This window comes from Photinus pyralis, unplaced genomic scaffold (genome assembly GCF_008802855.1).
Source record: "Photinus pyralis isolate 1611_PpyrPB1 unplaced genomic scaffold, Ppyr1.3 Ppyr1.4_LG9, whole genome shotgun sequence".
In the NCBI taxonomy this organism is placed as follows: Eukaryota; Metazoa; Arthropoda; class Insecta; order Coleoptera; family Lampyridae; genus Photinus; species Photinus pyralis.
Window position 1 is genome coordinate 20,548,485 of NW_022170878.1, and position 14,910 is coordinate 20,563,394.

At 34.4% G+C, this 14,910-nt stretch overlaps 1 long non-coding RNA gene across 1 annotated transcript; it reads right to left on the reverse strand.

Moving 5' to 3' along the window:
• Positions 1-7,006: 7,006 nt before the first annotated feature.
• On the reverse strand, positions 7,007-8,227 carry LOC116180494. The gene is made up of 2 exons (XR_004147135.1): positions 7,956-8,227; positions 7,007-7,673 (listed from the first exon to the last, which is right to left on the reverse strand). It is a non-coding gene; the product is annotated as an uncharacterized LOC116180494 (long non-coding RNA).
• Positions 8,228-14,910: the final 6,683 nt, after the last annotated feature.

A 14,910-nucleotide genomic window follows, 5' to 3' on the forward strand; every position in this document is an offset into this window, starting at 1 on the left:
AGATAAAATTCTCCGATGTCGTCGTAAGGGTTAAAACTATTATAATGTGAAATGTGCAAAGTAAGTATGTAGTACATATCCTGGACGGTTTTTAATAGCTCTTTTTTCTTCCTTGTAATCAATGAAGTCCCTAGAGCTATTCTCATCTGATTCGAATTTGGATTTAATTGTTTTTAACGTTCTTAATACCCATTTCTTGCGTAGAATTGTAAAGAACTTTAGAAAACCCTACAGCAATTATATTGGGTATAGTCTTCAATATTTCTAACTTGATGCTTCTACATGCCGTTTTGGAATAAAAGGATTGCTTGGTCTTATTTAGTATAAATACGTTGATAAGCTTAATTTTTACAGGTTTTCAGTTGTACTTAAAGCAAAAGCTTAATGGAAAATCTCGCGCAGCCCAAAGGTTTCTGGAAGACTCTTAGACGCTGTTACAGGTTATTAAGCAATAAATTGTTTAATAGCCTTTAAACGTCTATAACCCTTGAGATATCTCTTACTAATTGAGCTTTATGAGCTTTACCGAATTATTGAGAGCTTTAAAAGTATTAGCGGACCATTAAAAATCCTTAAAACCCTTCTAAAACTCTTTGTGGATTCTTAAGGGTTTATAAAATTTTTCCAGATGCTTTTGTAGCCATTAAAAATCATTTATTCTTGAATGACCTTGTAAAGGTTTTTAGCTAGGTTTTTACAAAACTTGAATAGGGTTTAAAGTTATTTAAAAACCTTTATTAGTTACCAAAGGTCCATTCGCAAAAGCTTTAATTGTCTCAACAGACTTCCATTTGCCTTCAGGGGGTCGAAAAGACCTTGAACACTTTTTGAAGGTTCTGAAGGATCTTCAAGCGCTTTGAATGATTATTAAAATCCCTTCAGAGGGTGTCAAGGGTTTTGCAAACGAACAAGGAGCCTTTAATTAGCTGATAGGGTAACTTTTAAAATCTTTAAGTGCTTCTGCAAATCATTACTGCGATTTAAGAGTGTTCAAAAGGCTTGTCTTGGATAGATCTTGCAGTTTTTATGCGTCTGTAAAGATTTACTAGGATTCTTTTGAACTTTAAAGTCTCCTCAAAGCTCAAAGCTCAATTTGAAGATGAACGATTCTTACCAAATAGTCCAAACCCAATATTACCAATATTAATAAAATCCCTTAAATGTCCTTTACTGATTTTTCAAAAGTCCTCTGCATCAGATCTTTAACGGTGTTTGGAGACTTTTCAGTTATGACGATCATAAGATCCTTTAGTGACGTCGTCTCTGCTTCCGATGATGATGTATTATCAGTGCATGCAGATTTGATGGATAGCTGTCAAATGGGCTTCTAGTGAATGACAACAGAGAGAAATCCCAGTAGTACAGTAATACCAACTGCTATGTAGTTGGTTAGTAAAGTGGGCGAAGAATACATTGTGAGTAACCGTAGAGGAAATTAGCGGCGAACCTTCAGACAGCTCGTCGAAATGCTGTTAAAAGTTAAATACTTTCGTTTCCTCTGATAAATATTTCATAAACGTCCTCAACTGTTCAGCGAGATTACTCAAACTTCAAATTCGAATCCTCATATAAGTAACTCTGATTCCAGGATTTTTCCATTATTCGATTAATCAACTAACAATAAAGTTCTTGAAATGCCCGTGATTTATAACGGTTATTTATTTATAACAGCGCGAACTATTGATTACTTCCGCGTTGAAATTGGAACTGTCCTGCAAAGCAATTTGTGTTCTCGAGAGCCACCGAATGCTTCCGAATCTTCTAGAATGTTCTCAATCAAACACGTAATGTTTCCCGGAAAGATTGCGTCACATCCGCCTTAGTTATTTATCGTCCACCGCTAATCTTTCAAGGCGCCTCAATGTCTATATGGTTTGCTGGAATATTCGCTATAATAGAAATAGTTCCAATTGTTGCAATTTCTCAAATTTGTTAGGATCTTAAGGTTGTTCCAATTATTCTAAATCTTAATTATTTTTTATTTATTTTTTCATTTCAAATGCAGCGTGCCATTTTGACGGAAAACTACTTTTCTGCAATAACTACATAGCTCTTGTATTAAGACGCGCAATGCTTTGTTTAGGGAGTGGTGTCTCTGTGTTCCTGAATGAGCAGTGATACTACAAACAATAAATCAAACACTCCAACGTAATCCGGCCGCGGTAAAAGTAAATCCCGCAATAAATTAAGCTCGTTACGCAATAATTAAATAAGTTTACTACGTGGAATCACAGCTTTTCGAGGTTAGAAAGAAATTAAGAGGCGAGCGGAAAATTCCGTTTTAATTTCATTTTAAACAACACAGAAACGCGTAACCCCTTCGGATAAGTTAATTTTAGTCTTTGCAAAATAATTAAATAAACATCAAATATTGGGTTAAAACTTGTGGAGTTTTAATGTGATATTAAAGTGAAAGATGAGGGATGGGGGGGCGGCGGCTGTCTTGAGTGTAAAAGTTTCTTAATTTCTTGAATTTTAATTTGAGCCCTATATGTAAATTTTAAAGGCTTCTGTTGTACTTAGTGGAAACTTGAGTGAAAACTTTTAGCTGATGTTAATTTTTGGTTGAAATGCTATGAATTTCGTTCGGTCTGATGGCATTTAATCCGCTTTAGTTATTTTTTACGGGGGATCCAAAGCGATGCCGAAGTAGTTATGAAGATATTATACAATGAGAGAAATTATGTTACGGAATTTGTTGGATTGTTGAGAAATGTTTTGTAGACATCTATTGCTTTTCTATTTTCTATTGAAAGGTTGCCAATCGCATAGTTTTCAAATGGGATATTGATTCCACAGATGACTTTTATATCCATCCAGCTTTACAATATTTGAAATAAATTTTATGATTAAAGTTCTTCGTTGAAAAATGTCTCTTTTTGTCGACTTTCTCAACTAACTAATTTAGAACTGAATCTATGTATAGCATTCAGTCTGAATGCGACAAACGTAAAACTGTCAAATCTATCGATTAGGTCGGAACGGGCAACGATAAATGGAGGAATAAACACAAAACGATTTTGCGAATTTGACCTGTAGTCCAGGTTTTGTTTGTTTATTTCATAGTAAAAGATAAATGTCAATCTCAATTTCTGATAATTTAATGCATTTGTGACAGCTTCGATTTGATTTATTGGGTATTACGTTCATTTTAGCAGAAATTAATGTAATTGTGTAGAGATAAGGTGGTTTTCTAATCGTAAAAAAAATATTGTTTTCGTAGAAAGTGTTATAGTTTAAGATAATCCATGTGACAAATTTGATTGGTTCAACAAAGTACCAAGGGTCTGTATGTCCGTTTAAATACTGGAGGATGCGTCGGGAAGAGGGTTTTTGTCAAAGTGCGAGCCCGAGTTGCGGTCCGTTGAAGAATACTGTTCCCCTGTAAGGAAAAGAAGTTTGTTTTGCCAATTTCGAGGTCGGTTTGTCGCCCGTTTAATAGAACAAGACTTTCGTCAGATCTGGAGGCCATCAGTTTGATTTTGTTTTTTGGAATTTAAGAAGACACGCGGGTCTTCGTTGAAGTTTAGTTGCCTTTCATAGTTTTAAGTAAAGTCGTCGGGTTGTCGAATAGAATTCAGTAGGTGGGGAGTATAAACAATTCACCGAAGTTATCGTTTGCGTAATTCGAATAGTCATTCAAGTTATCTGTGGTGTATTTGTGTGTGGAGCCTGATACAACAGTCAACGTCTAACCACCAGTTTGGGGAATGGATTTAAGAAGAACAAGTTTTTGTACGTCACGTTTGTTCAAGTGTCTTGTTCGTGTAATCATTCTATAACCATACTTAATGTCATTTGTAGTCATAGAACTTTGTTTTTTAATATCATCCAATGTGTGTGTTTATTCGATCCCTTTAACGACGAAGAGAGATGTCTCATGTTGAATTATGTTTAACTCTGTTTATCCGCGGTCAAAGTTCATTTCAAGTGCCTTCAAAATTTGGTAAATGACCTTTTTAGAATTGAAGGAGTTTGATCTTCGCCCTTTTTGCTTGGAATCAGGATTTAAAATTGATTTATTTTATTATGCTGGTGTGAGAAAGTTCATTAAAGAGGTAGTTAGGTTTGAGAGGTGTATTTGGCCCGAAGGGTTATAGCATTTTTATTTGCTCGCACGTCGTGGGTAATTGCAGTCCTCCTTCCTATGTACCACACGGCAATTGCTCCAGCTGCAGCGTTATGAATTATGATCATTTTCAAGACCTTTTCCGATTGACCCTAGTGATCCAGGCGTGTGTCCTTACTGGTTTTGGGAGGTTCTTCGTTTTGGCGAATCGTCCCTTCTACAACTCTAGCTCTCTAACCAGGATCGAGACTTTCATTTGCCATGTCTCTTCTTCCGACAGCACTCTGCCCGTCGCCCGACCTCCGTCGGCGAAACAAAGAATAATTGTAATAAGAAATCTATAACACTTAAATGGCCTTAATCGCCATAAAGGCTACCGATTAGTAAGAGTTTGGTTAGGGATAGGGATCGAATCAAAGAAGTCATTCGACATATTTGAGAAGTGCGTGGGAGTTAATTTTGAAACTTAGCTTTTAATTTAATTGGTGGTGCAAAAGGACAGTAGTTTGTGTGTAGCTTTAGTATCATTCTCCGTTTCTCTGGAACTGTAACTGCTGTATCTATTGGAGGGTTTAAAATAAGGGTACAACATTTCAGTCACTTTTGCAAGCATACTCTAAATAATTACAAAAGCCACCACTTTCCAGGATTTCGGAAACAGTGCAACTTTAGCACCGTTTCTTAGACCCCGCTGGACCTAGTCCCCCCTATTGTGGAACCGGCTCGTGTGGCGCAGTTCAGTTAAAGCTGGACTGTGGTGCTAAGGGTCCCTGGTTCGAATCCGGGTTCGGGCATGGATATTTTTAAATGTATAGTGGGTTGGGTAGGTAGAGCAGCCTTGGCTGAACCCCGCCCACTCAAAAATAAAGGCAAAATAAAATAAAATAAAATAAAATTTATGAGTTATTTAGGAGCATAAAATTTTTTAGAGCTCCCTTAAATCAATAGGAATCTAAAATTTCTGATGGGATGGCCGAGGCTATTTGGATTCAGCCCCCTATTGATTCGAATTACCTTTTTCAAACTAATATTGTGCTAGCATTACGAGCTATTTAAGAGCTTTCGTTTACAAGTACTTAATTGCAATTTTTGAGCGCCACCCTTAAAAGAGCAAATAGATATAATCGATGGGGCGGCCAGTTCCACTTGGACGTAGCCTCTCCTCTGTTATAATAAATAATAATAATAAATTGTCTTTTATTGGAGAGTGTGTAAAATATATATAAAACATAATAGAAGGAAAAAAAGACATAATTAACCCCTCCAATTTAATTTACTAAACAACATTGTTTACTTATTTCAAATTAATTTTTATCCATGAATTACGAGCGGTTGAAAAGTTTTATTTATAAGTAAGTCTAATTTTGGAGCCCCACCCCCAAAAGCCTTACCTCGAGCCTTACTTCTGCTGCCTTTTACTTATTTTAATTAATCTTTACGCATGAATTACAAACGATTTAAGAGCCACTTGCAAGTTTTTCTAATTTTTGGGCTCGACCACTATAAAAAAAACACATAGAACAAGGAATCTTCGGAAGTCCCCAAGAACAGCTCCGATTTTGTTGATTTTTTTTAATTTGGTGTTTTATTATTTAAAATAAGAAACTGTTCGGGAGGGGGGGGGGATAATTATTTCTATTGTTTATCCTTTTTATGTAGGAAATTTTTAAAGAACTACAAAAAAGTGTTATTTGTTTGGGTTTTGTCTATCCGTCCGTTCGTCCGTCTGTCCTAACCCTCCGTTCGTTCGTTTGTTCATCCGGACAATATTTCAGTTAAAAATTAATTTGAAAAAAATGTTCTGTGGCTAGCACAGATACCACCCGCACATCTGCGCATCCGCGATTCTGTCCTTTTATGTGTAAGAATGTGTACCAAATCTCGTCCCCCCCTTAAGACAATAAAATTTGAAAGGCGTCTGGTACACCTTATAGGTATAGGCTATTGCAAAAAAAAAGTCCAGAACTCGAGGACAATTCCCATAAAAGTAGTTGAACATTGCAAAAGTTAGTCCGGACGGAAGAACGAACGGACGTAGGGAAGGACAGACGGGCGGTGGGAAGAGCAGACGGACAAACGGACGGACAGACAAAACCCAAACGAATAGCACGTTTTTATAATTCTTAGCAAATTTCCGACATAAAAAGGATACATATCTTTTAAGCAACAGAATTGATTATCCCCCCCCCCCCCCCCCCCAGAAAGGCTTCTGATTTTAAACAATAAAGCACCAAATTTAAAAAAATCGGAGCTGTTCTTGAGGATTCCGAAGATTCCCTATTTTATATTGTGTTCATTGATAGGAGTCGAGTTCAAAAATTAGAAAAAAACTTGTAAGTGGCTCTTAAATCGCTCGTAATTCATGCTTAAAGATGAATTTGAAATAAGTAAAGGTCAGCATAGGTCAGGCTCGAGGAAAGGCTACTGTGAAATGGATCTATTTGGGCTTTTGAGGGTGGAGCTCCAAAATTAGACTTATAAATGAAAACTTTTCAACAGATCCTAATTCATGGACAAAAATTAATTTGTAATAAGCAAAGAAAAGCAGAGTAGAGGCTATTCCAGAATAGATCTGGCGGCTTCCAGGATGAAATCTATTTGCTCTTTTAAGGGTGGCGCTCAAAAATTGCAATTACTTAGTAAATGAAAGCTCTTAAACAGCTCGTAATTCTAGTAAAGGGTATCAGGCTCAGTAATGGACACCCATAAGGAAATTACAACTTTGAACGCTCATAAGTACCGCTTTATTGATGTTAACCATATCATAGATGGACCTATGGAACGGTCTTTTTATGAAGATTTCAATAAACATGGCCCCAATTACTGACAATGGGACACACATATTTTATAAAAATTATTTGACAAATTTCCGTAATACACTAGTAATGGGCATACAGTGAGCAGTAATGGACATGCAATGGACTAGTAATGGACACATGTTTCAAAAATATATTTTATTCATATTTATTCATTTCGGGCACACTATAGTGGCCTCTATTGTTTTTCAATTTAGGATTATGAATGTTGCATATAATACTATCCATAAAATAGTATAAAACATCCTCTTTTGTAGGCCATTTCCAGGATTGAACTCCAGCACTGACCATAGTTCGAACTTCTGCGCCCTCCGGATCATGTTTCAGAACTATTCCTATACAGAAAGAGTTAAGTACCTACTGGTGCAAAAATTATGAATTTTTCCTTTATCTTAGGGTGACGTTTCAAAAAACCCCTAAACCATGATCTTCCAGGTGTTCCATTTAGAAAATATTTGGTTTCCTTTCCCATATCCTCGACCATTTTTTTCACTGATAAGATGAGATTTTGTCGGTGAACTGGAAATCCTTTCCTGGCCATTGCCAACACCCAGTTTTCGATAATTTTCTCTTCTGCTTCGGGAATTTCTGTAGCTGGGCCCATTTTTCTGCTGTAAGGAGTTGCTAACGCTAACCTTCGTACCAAAGTGCTGCGAGGAACCTTAAACTCACGAGCTGCAGCCTTTTTGTTAATTCCATTCTTTGTCACTGCCTCAATTGCCATAATCATGTTCTCTTCTGAGTATGAAAAAAAAGTTCTTTTTTCTTTTTTCTTTGTTTTCCCCATTCTATAAAAATTTAATTCATGTAAGAAACCTTTTAAGATCCATTAAAATTTAGGAAAGTACGTTCCAAGCAGTCTATCTTTTACAGAAGGGTAAACTAAATTGTGCCCATTACTGAAACATTATGTCTCAAAAATGGTCACACCCTATGACCACCACTAGCCCTCGAAGTAAAACAGTGTATTAGTAATGGTCACCCCCTTCTAAAAGCGGAATGACATGTACCATCAATTATATGACCATAAATTAATTAAGAAATCAATACTGCTAATATTAGTAACCTACCTGGCGTGGGAAAAATAACTACAACGTTTCAATAAACGCACAGTAGACGCTAACGACACTTTAATTTAGTATGTCAAAAAACCTCATCACATAACCCACGCCGCCACAATAGTTCGTTTAAAAGATCAATAAGAGTGAACTTAGCCGCAGCTGTTGAACCTGCATGCGACCAAAGGACCTACTGATTATTTGACCTACCCATCTACAGCGTTAGTACCACACAATGCCTATTTTCAAATTTTTAAGGGGAAAAGTGTCCATTACTAGGTCTGTGTCCATTACTAGGTCGATTACCAATACTTAATTTGAGAAAAGTAATTCGAATCGGGGGGTGGGGGGCGAATCCAAACAGACTCAGCCACCCCATGAGAAATTCCTAGTGGTTTAAGGGAGCTCTAAAATTTGATGCTTCCGATATGAAAAGCTCCTAAATAACTCATAAATTGGATACAATATTGTTAAATTGATTCTCAATAGTGGGGGGCTAGGTCCAGAGGGGTGTTTCTTAGAGTGGATTTACCCCCTTTTTTAAATCGCTAATGCCAGTCCGTCGTTGCGGATTCACCAAGATGTAGTGTAGGTACTGCAATTTACTCACATGACATATTTCACCGGTCGAAGGTGAAGAGAGAGCGAGCTACATTACTCTTAATTGCACATTCCCCGTCATTACATAAAACACTCTAATTGCCCGGGTAGTTAATTAAAAAGAAACACCGCGCGCGTTTCGCCGTTCGTTCGGCGTACCAAAAGTTACACGTTTATGGACAATAGATTACAAAATTTCTTCTGTAATGCCCCATAAATACACGGCACCGTTACCAGATAAAAGCGGATTTGGCGCGATAAAAATCCGAAATAACAATACCATTATTACGATATACTCCTACAATAACTATTTCGCAGTCATTCGAACAGTTAAGTGTGGAATGTTAACGTTTATTGTCAAAACGAGCGACAATGTAAACTTTTGATTAACTTCGCCCTTAAGTGCAAGTTCTCGAGCTGCAATCGCTCAAGATTGCTACTTAATTGCAAAGTTCGCTCCATATAGGTACATAGGTACGTTTTCACGTGCAATTGAATGTTGTTATTAATCTCGTTTGTCTACAATAATAATTGTTTTTCGTTTAAGGTTCGCTGATCGCGTCTACAATTTGTCATGCTTCAAGTGAATTATAAATATAATTAATTGATTGTTACGGCAAATGCGTGGACAGGTAAAAATGGACAAAAGCGAAAGTTGTTCTACATTATTTTCGTTGAAGTGGACAAATTCTAAGTACATACTTTATGGTCAAGTAATTAAAGGAAATTCCGCTAAAATTGTTGAACAAAATAATGGTTTTTGACAAAACGTTTTCCCACTAAAATCGATCTGTAAATAGGATTGTAGTGTGGGTGTTAATAAAATAAGGGTTATCTTTCATTTTCTTTGCTGCTTCCGGAATATAATAGCATATCTTTGATTTTGACGTACAATTTTCCAATGTATTTTTTGTTTTCACTTAATCTATATGTCAAATTATCTGGCACAATATACACCTTTCCATCAATATTAACAAACTGTTTACTCACGTTATAGCTAAAAGCTGTATTTGATCGTATTTATTGTAAGACAGTCAGTCTTGTCAGTTGTAAAGTTCTTGTTTAAAGTTAAGCGGAAGCGTGTTTCAAGTTTTACGAAATAGTTAGTCGAAGTGCTGTGTTTATCGAGCAGGCGTCGCTAATGTGAAGCCTTTTCTTTAAGGTTTTCCCAGTACTCGTTAAACAGAGTTTTTTCACCATTAAAGAGCCAATTTTACATCTGTAACTATAACGAACCCAGTGTCGTCCAAAGCGAGATACAAGTTCAATTAAAGTAGAGAAATGAAGTTATAGAAACATAATCCTCACATACCAATTTCATCATCATTTGGTCTTAACAAACTTCTTCAGCTACAATGTATCTGTAGACGTAACGATAATGATTTTTTTCTATTTCGGTGTCACAATGATGATTTTGTACAACTGTTTTCGGCCGAAAACAGTTGTACAAAGACAGTGATTAAAGTCGTTTTTTTTTGGTAACTCATCTCTTAAGTTGGCAGTTACTAGTTAGTACAAGTAGGTACTTCGTTGGGTACTTCCATGTTTGAACTTCAAAATGTCAGTCTTACTACGCTGCCAACCTAAAACTTAACGGCATAAAAGTGTTACCAACATAAAACATGTTAGTTCTAATGTTCCCTATAGTTTCTGATAATGATTTTTTTAATTAAATTAAAGCACCGAAATAGAAAAAATAGTATGAAAGACAAGTGTTACAATGCGACCTATTGTAATACGACTATCTTGTGGCACAAGTGGCGACGCGGAAGTGTCTTATCAGTGTTAAGGTGAACAACCTGAGGTAATGGTTCCATAGATCGACTTTTCTTCTTGTATTTATATTGAATTCGTAGGCCTGATTTTTTTCGTTTCAAACGCTTCTGGATTAGTTGTTATGAGTTTGAACTTTCACTATCAGAAGAAGCTTGCAAATTCTTACTTACTTCTATTTCACAGTGTACAACAATTTATCCGATGTATCTTAGTAAGACGGTGAAAATTCTTGTAATTCAACGTTGTTTAACACTGACTAAGATTGCCTGTATTTTGAAGAGTGCAAACAAAAAGGTTAAATCTCTCCACATATGATACATATATTTTTGCATATTTTCACCATCTTGATGTTTAAAAGCACTTATTTTATTTTAATTTTAATTCAGTTTGTTGATCAGCTAAAGCTGTGAATACTTGCATATCGTTTATTTTTGGTTGTCCTCGTATGAGATTTTGTGTATTTTCGATTTGCAACATTTTTTGCGTTTCTTTCATATTTTGATATTCTTTGCATTTGCATGATAGACATGCATATTTTGCATGTTAAGATTTAAATTTTGTTAGATTTAATCGATTTTAATTTGAATTTTTAATACATTTTTGCGGATTTTTATAACGGACGCGATCATGAAACATACTGCAATAGCCGGAAGAAAGATTTGTTGATTTAATTGATGTTTAATTTCATCATTTTCAAACTATTTTATGTTTCTCTTTCTCGACGGCGTTGATGGGTGACATTGTGGAAGGTTTGGAAATTGCTCCCAATAGTTTGTCGTTTTCTAATGCACCTATTACTTTTGTTGATGTGGAGAGAAGTTTCTCTGCTTAGTGCTTATAAATTAATTCTTAGAGACAGGAGGCAATCATTTCGTGCAGAAAACTTACAGAACCATCTTATGGTTAGTGTTTATCGTAATTCCTTTTTTATTAGAAATTATACAACATATACAAGTTTGCATATGTGTGCATCCTGGTGCATATACATCAAAAATGTTTGCCAATGTTTTTACCAATATTATGCATATATATGCACATATTTTACCATTTATTGTATATTAATACAGGTAGTAAAGAAAAAAATTTAAAAAAAAAACATTTTTTTTTTTAATTACTTATTAAAAGTTGATTTTATCGAAAAGTGCTTATAGCAATATTTATAGCACATTCTTTTTGTTAGTTTTACTCATGCCTTCCAGCATATCCCCTATTATCTACAAGTCTTCTCTTAATTTTTTTATAACTTTTTATTTTTGTTTTACAGGAGTTGGCCGTATCTAGGATTTTTATTGCCCTAAAAAGGGTTACCTACCTAGACTTCGTTGCCCGTCCCTAACCACTTGGAGGTCCCTGTAAATTTATTTAATTGTCTTGTTTAAAATTTTACTTAACTTTCTTTTTTGAATTTTACTGCAAAAATTTCCGAAAATGCTTCTGATATTTTTTTCTTGTAAACATTGAATTTTGTTAACAGGCCAAATAATAATTCCTTTTGATTCCAATAAATTTTTAAAGTCTTCTCTTTCAATTTTGAATTCTTCACATTCATATAACAAATGTTCAGCACTCTCTATTTCGTTTTCGCGTATACACATATTTGTTTCACTTTTTTTAATTTTATAAGAATAAGAATTGAAAAGTCCTCTATTGGTTATAATTTGTATAATACCCCTATTTATATATTCCAAAATTTCCATTTTAATCTATTTATTATGTTTGGTATGTATTGATATGTTTCCCTCCCCTTGTCCGATTGATCCCATTCCTCTTGCCATTTATTTAAATAATATTGTTCAATTTGTTTTTTAATTTCGACTTTTGTTAATTTTCCTTTTTCCTCTTTAAAGTTTTCTAAATTTTTATGTGCTTTTGCCGGATGTCCAAAGTTAATTTTTGTTTTATTTTTTATATAATATTACAATTTATTATGTCTTCTCCTAAAATAATATTTTGATCTTTTTTCAAATTATAATTTTGAATTTTTAAATTTATCTTTAATATAATAGGCATTATTCCGGAAATAATTGTTATTGAATTTGTTGCAGTTTTATCATATATATTAAAAATTCTTCTTAGAATGTAAGATTGAATACTTATAATTTTTCTTTCTAATTTTTTAATTCTATTTCTCCATCTCACAACTCCATATAACAATGCTGGCTCCAATACTCCCTTATAAATAGTTATTAACGTCTTCTTATTTAATCCCCAATTATCCTTACGTCCTTAAGTCCAAAAATACTTTTGAAATAATTGTTTTATTTTACTCGAAATTTTGTCAATATGCATATTAAGTTTTAATTTTTCCTTAATTGTTATCCCTAAATATTTTATGTTATTTACCATTTTTACTTTTTATTATAAATTTTGATTTTTTTATTATTTCATTTCCGGAAGTTTCTAATTTTTTTCTTGAGTTTTCTTTTATAATAAAAATTTTGTCATCTGCATATGCAATTTCCGTTACACTATTTTGAAAACTATTATTAAAAATTGTGTTCCAAAAAGTAGGTGCCAGTACTGACCCTTGTGGACAACCTTTGCTAATTTCTTTTGTTATTTTTTGGTATTTATTGCTGTATATTGTAATTCTATCTGTCAAATAACTTTTAATAATTGTTTGTATTGATATATCGCATTTAATTTTTCCTAGTTCATATAGAATAACCGGCCGCCATACATTGTCGAACGCACCAACTATATCTATTGATATTCCTAAAACATATTTTTTTTGTGAATTTTCAACATTTTTAAATAATTCCAAAATTGCATCTTCCGTCGATATTTCTTCCCTAAATCCAAATTGTTTATTTGATAAAATTTTGTTATTTTCCAAATAATAATTCAATCTATTATTTAATACTTTTTCCAATATTTTTCCTAAACAACACAACAACATTATTGGTCTATAACTTTTTATATTTAAAGGATCTTTTCCTTCACCTGGTTTTTTTATAATTATCAAGTCACTTTTTTTCCAACAATTTGGAAAATAGCCAAATTTCAAACATGAATTATATAAAATTTTTAATTTTTTTCTAATAAAAGGATAATTTTTTTTTATAATTTCGCTATTTATTAAGTCAGGACCAGGAGCTTTTTTTTCTTTTTGTTTGTATACTGCCTCAGAAATTTCACTATGAGTAAATTTTCCGAAATTATCGCAATTTTGAGTTTCAGTTTCTAAAAATTTTCTTTTATCTTTTTGTAATTTTGTTGTTTCAATTAAATCGTCATCTGTTATTAAATTTGTTACTAATTTTTCTTATGAATAGAATAGAATTTATCACGAAAACCACCGACTTAAAAGCAATTGAGCAACCTGACCACTCTGTGTACAGTATAATGCATAATACCCCCCAAAAACGAAGTATTTCATAAGCACCCGCGGGATTCCGTTACAAAAGAAATTTTCTCTATCAGGGGAGTACAATGAATGGATACTGGGCGGGGTTTCTTTTTGTTTAAATGTATCAGGAAATTACAATTCGGATGAGGTAGACCTTTTAATATCCCTTTTGTGACCATGTGATGCCACTGGCTGCTTATTTCAATGGTTCCACCTCGACTGTGTTGGACTAAAGTCACTTTCTAATAGAGAATGGTTTTTTCCACATTGTCTTCCGCGTTCGAAAAGTTTGAAGACCACGTAAAGAGCAGTGAAAAGGTCTGTTATTACTTTCCCCACCCCCTGACTCATCTGGTCCTGATTCTACACAACGCCAATCCCTTCATTCATCCGCCATGCTATGGACTAATAACCCTCAGACAGTGGAGACTTCTTCACCTAAGGAGTCAGAAGGCTCTTATGCGCTTGGACTCTCCTGTACTAAATATGGTTGAATTTTGAGAACTGATAACAATCCCCTTCCCAGCCATAACCACCAGACCCTTGGGCTCACAATCGGAAGGAGGTTGTTTGACGAACAAGAATGGAAGCCCTTCTTTCCATACTCAATAAAATTTCAACGTCCTTGTCAAATGAACCACTTGAGAAAAAAATTGTTTCTTTTCCCATATTAATGGTTACCAAATTCCTTTAAGTCAGGCCGACTGAGGAACAAAATTGTTACGCGTTATTCGGTGGCAGAGAGATTCATCATGGAATTTTCCATTGTAACAAGTGGTCGCTTTAGAAACTTTTATTTTTTAAAATTGAACGTTGTTCAACATATACCGCTTCATAGCGAACGTGAACAAAAGTATGTTTTGAAAAAGAGTGATGACAAAGTGTACGTTTCGAGATATGTGAAGAGAGACCCCGAATTATAAGAAGGATTTCGGCAGACGAGGTTAGCCTTTCGGTTATCATGTGGGAAATTTATTTTTCGCATTATTCCGATTTTTCGAAGCTGTTTCGCGAGCGGTTAAGCACCATTTAAGGTACGATGACATTTTCGTTTTGTGATAGTTTATCTAGTAGCTGTAAGATTTTAAAAGCTTTATTTTGAAGAACGAATGATTTCCAACGACAAAGTTCAATCCCCTCTCGTTTCACGAAAATTCCAGCACATTTCAATAGTTGGTTCTTAACCGGGTACAATTGTTACTAATTCACTCACTTATGTGTGCTAATTTTTTGTTTCTCTAC